Raw genomic sequence first — 5,244 nt, forward strand, 5'->3', positions numbered from 1 at the left:
AGATAATCCTTTGTTAATTAATCTCATTTCGCTGTCAGAGATAGATCTACTAGATAAATTAACAATTATGTTCTCTTTTTGTACGGTCTTTTTCCACTTTAAGGAATTTAAACATCCATTAGCCATCCTTAGACACAAAGTCATTGATCACGTACCTTCATCAAAAAGAGGTGGCGATAGGGACAAGCAGCTACTACAGTTGGAAACACGTTAGATACATAAGATGAACACTGTTTCTCCAAATGGTTTGAATGAGACATTATCATTTGCTTGTTTCCTCAAATTGCATTTTTTTCAGTACAACAGCTGATTATATTTTCTACGTCTGTTTCCTGTATTTATTGTATTTCTTTTGCAAAATACTGTATTTTTTTTGTTATATGCTACTCTACCTGCCTGTCCATCTATTTTGATCTATTTGTACTGCGTTACATGTTTGTACAGCAAATGGATAAGAGGATTTTGCTATTTACCGTATGGCAATTTTTGACCTTTGACCAACTCCCATTATCTGGCAGTGATCTGGTACTTACCTGAGATGTTCTAAGGGGTTGAATGAGGCTCTTGAAATTCCTTTTTTCATCATTATTATTTTTTACAACCATACATACACTGTATAAGCCCGATCTCATCCGATCTTGGAAGCCAATCAGTGTTTAGCCTGGTCAGTACTAGGTGGGGAGACCCCCTAGGAATACCAGGTGTTGTAAATCAATGCTTTACTGGAATATCATGTTCCCTCTTCTTAGTTGAACCTATGGTGACACCATGATCTTTTCTACCTGAGACGTGGAATTGGTTCTCAATTCATTATCATAGATCGGTTATCCTCTTTATAGCATCTGCGTTGTATCATCTAATTCAAGATGGTTCTTGGTGCTTTTGAACAGCCAGTTCGATTGTATTTATGTATTCTCCGTTTGATGAGATTAAATGCTCTATATATACCTAAATTATGCCTTATCATTATGTTTGCTGTATTTTAAATGTTTTTTATGTTATCTGTTTTTATGTTATTGGTTAACACTTCATATTTGCCTTTAATTGTGTATTAATATCACAGTACCAGTTTTGGTATAATACACTCTGTACACACTATACTTGCCATGTATACATGCACGTATTGATGTTACACTTTGTTACCTAGGTTACTCATACACAATTCTGCCCACCATCCTGTGACTGACACTGGGATGTGAGCGTCGTCATGGCAGCGTCATACGCCGGGCGTCACCATGTGCACTAGGACGTGCTGGCCGCACGCTGATGACGTCACCCACTCGGAGACGGACAGGAGGCGCGGATGCAGCACATCACCACATGTGTTGAGTCCTATAAAGGTATGTACACTGTTTCATTTTTATGTTCTTGATAAAAGTCTTTACCAACTGAAACGTCGAATCTACTACACTGCTGTGTTTTGAATCTTTATTTGGAGGTCCCGTGAGTGCCGCTGTCTCCATTTTGCTATATATATATATATATATATATATTAATATTTTAATTATTATTTGGTTGTTTTTTTCTGTTTTTACAAGTACTGAGGTTTAAGTAATTGTCAAAGCTAAATGTCCAATTTTTATTGTGGTTATTGTTGTATAGGAACGCCAAAGAAGAGCAGTAAAAAAACCTCACCAACAAAGAAGGAAATAATTACAAGAAAGAAACCTGCAAAGACACCATCAGAAACGGAAGGTAAATTATATTGTTATTTACTTTGCTTTAACAATTTTTTCACATTATACAGAAATTATTAAATTATTTATTAAAATATATATATATATATATACAAAATTAACCCTTATATTGTGCGTACACTGGTTCAGCTGCACCAATTAGGTGGACCTCTGCTAGTAGAGGACCTAAAAATAGAAACGGAAGAGAAGGGATACCTTTGGTGCGCTACAGGTTTTACTGCTAACAGAGGGAGACATACACTTCATTGGACTGAATAGAGTTTTACCACTTGCTTGGCACTGGGTCTCATCATTTTTACACACTGGGAGTATATGATGCATCTTCATATTTAAATTGCTGTTAAGGAATCTGGTTACATTTATTGGTTGAGAAACATCCATCTAATCGTTCCAGTAAAATCTTTATAAGAGCTACTTGGCTTTTAAAAGCCTTTCTAGGAATTTCTCCCTATCAAGGGTCAGAAAATAAGCTTATACTACTGAGTGTTCTAACCAGTTCCATATCATCAAGTGTTTGTTCAGACCAGTTCCATTTTTGTGTTTACCCCTGATGAAGTCCCATAGGTGGACGAAACGCGTAGGGTCATCGCTTTGAAAAACCTGCACCTACCACATAAGAAGTCCACCTAAGAGCTCACACCTGTAAAGGTGTAGGTGGCAGATAACAACATCTATCCTTCTGTACTGGGGCAGGTTTACTAAAAGTTGTTTTATGCGATTTATGTATTTATTTGTATTGTAAATTGTTTATATTTTTACCTCTGTTGATATACCAAGAATAAAATATTCAGGTATAAGAATTATGGGCTACCATAAGGTTTTTATTTTATGAACAATATCCAAAACATAAACTTATGGTGATTTGAAGACTAACTAGAGGGTTGTGTTTGACCAACAGCTAATATTGCAATAAATCCCCCTAAGTGGTGGAAATTTCTTCTGTTCAATTAATACTCAAAGTTGTAGCACACCAAAGGTACCCCTTCTCTTCCATATATATATAAAAGAATCCTTATGGCGTGAGTATACACTCAAGCACTATGAAAGGAAGGCGGCACTCCGGTAGATGAAAAAAATCAACTTGTATTAATAGACAAAGATCAACATGGAATTCTATTCATCAGGACATGAACCAAAAGGCCAAAAGGCCAAAAGGCCTTTAATGGCTGGTAATAACAGTTTAATATTTCATCCAGCAGACAGGGGAGGGGCCCTTGTAATACAGGACCTGGATGCATATAGAAACAAAATAAAAAGACAACTGTCCGATATAAAGACATATCAACAATTAGATAAGGACCCTACTATGCAATTTAAAAATGAACTACAAGAAATCCTCAGAGTGGCTGTGCAGGAAGGAATAATTTCCAATTAATTGGCTGAAGCTTTGGTTCCTAACTATCCGGTGGTACCCATTTTGTACACTACCCTAAAAGTTCATAAATCTATGGTGAATCCTCCAGGCCCCCTATAATAGCGTCAGTTAATTCTTTATTTCAACCAGTATCAGTCTACTTGGATTCATTATTCCAACCCTGCATACAAGGATATCCCACATACAGTTTGGATGCAACTTATTTACTTAATAAATTGGAAGAATTGCCTATATTAGAGGGGGAGATTAATTTGTGTAGTATTGACGTCAACAATTTTTATACTATTATACCCCATGACATGGGTTTGGCAGCTGTTAAACGATTCATTACAGGACGCCATCTTTTTCAGGGGCCTGATTTAAATTTGTGTATAGAATTATTACATATGATTCTCACTAAGAATTTTTTCATTTTTAATGGTCGTTTCTTTTTGCAGCTAATTGGTTGTGCGATGGGGTCCAGTGTGACCCCATCGTACGCTAATATTTTTATGTTTGAGGTCAAACAGGATATTTTCTTTAGTAATCCTACTATTACAGGAAAGATCGTGATGTACTGTAGGTATATAGATGATCTGCTTATTATCTGGAGGGGTACAAGTGAAGAACTAAGTACCGTTATTGAAGAACACAATGCATGTGATCATCTTGTAAAGTTTACATATAATATCAACAGTAAGACAATTACATTCCTTGATGTACAAATTTGGTTGAATGAGGGTAAAATAGAAACTTCAATCTATTATAAATATCAGATCGTAACAATTTGTTACATATGTCTAGCTTTCATCCGACATCCCTGAAAATGGGATTACCTTATTTCCAAATGTTGCGCATTAAGCGAATCACTTCTGATTCAGCATTAGTGGAACAACAAATTGATGTTCTGATAGAGAAATTTCGAGTAAGAGGGTACAGCATGAAATTATTGCAACAAACTAAAGAAAAAGCAAGCAGTCTTGATAGAAAATCTCTACTCAAGAAAGAAGAGTTTAAAAATAATAATAAAGCTTTTGTTCCTTTTGTCACAGAATTTAATACAGCCAGTCAGATTATTAGCTGTACGACAAAAAAAATTGTGTCCAATTATTCAATCTGATAGGGAACTTCAATTGACTGATACTAGACTAATGCCATGCTACACCCGTAGTCGCAATATTAGAGATATCCTGGTAAAAACGGATATTAGTTCCATTGGGAAACCTAAATCCAGTTTTTTAAACAGCAAAAAGGGATGCATTAAGTGCTCATGCACTACATGCAGATATCTTACCCCTGGAGATGTATTTTATCATCCTCATACTGGTAAAGTTTTCAATATTAGACATCGACTCACATGTAATTCCAAATATGTGATTTATCAAATAATATGCCCTTGTGGGTTGTCATACATAGGCAAGACGGAACAGGCTTACAAGGAGAGGATGGCAACACATCGGTCCGCCATAAGTGCGGCAATCCTCAGTGGGGAGAGTGAACAGCCGGTAGCTAGGCATTTTTGTAAAACATCACATCAGTTAGCCTGACTTCGTTACCGTATGATAGATCATATTCCCCAGTCTATTAGCGGTGGGAATCGCCCACTGATGTTATTAAGAGGAGAGACAGAATGGATTTATAGACTCGGTACAATGCACCCTAAAGGTCTTAATGAGCACTTGGGTATCAATTATTTTCTTTAAATGAAAGGTATATCTACTATACATATGTTAGCCAAAGTCCCTTGACACCGTGTTATTTGTTTAGATATATACTTATTTTTTTCTTTTCCCTGTGATAATAGGCTAGTATGTCTATTACCTAGTATCTAGTGTGAAGTCACTTTATATTCTGATATATTAGTAAGTTGAACATCATTTTAAAATTTGATATTGTTCCTGTTGATTATGTGTAACATTGTGTAATAGCAATTGTAACAATAGGCGAAACTAGAGATCTGGTAATGGGTGGTCCCAATTTTAGCATGTCAAATATTGTGTTACTGTTTCTTGGAAAAAAAAGTTGTATCACACCCACACCAGTGGCATCTGTCCCCATGTTATTACCCTGTGTGGGGAGGGCTGTTATGTGCGCGGCTTAGCTGTGCCCCGCCAAAAATGGGGCGTGGCCTCATGGACAGGGGGCATGGTCACCCCAGTGGTCCGGTGTGGTGGGGGGTGCCAGAAATATGGG

The 5,244-nt window shown here is 36.6% G+C and overlaps 1 pseudogene; it reads left to right on the forward strand.

Annotated features, from left to right (window-relative positions):
• The first annotated feature begins 593 nt into the window (after nt 1-593).
• LOC148500858 (5S ribosomal RNA) lies at nt 594-713 on the forward strand (annotated as a pseudogene).
• The last annotated feature ends 4,531 nt before the right edge of the window (nt 714-5,244 follow it).

Source organism: Taudactylus pleione, unplaced genomic scaffold (genome assembly GCF_031769625.1).
Source record: "Taudactylus pleione unplaced genomic scaffold, aTauple2 ptg000541l, whole genome shotgun sequence".
Taxonomy (NCBI): domain Eukaryota; kingdom Metazoa; phylum Chordata; class Amphibia; order Anura; family Myobatrachidae; genus Taudactylus; species Taudactylus pleione.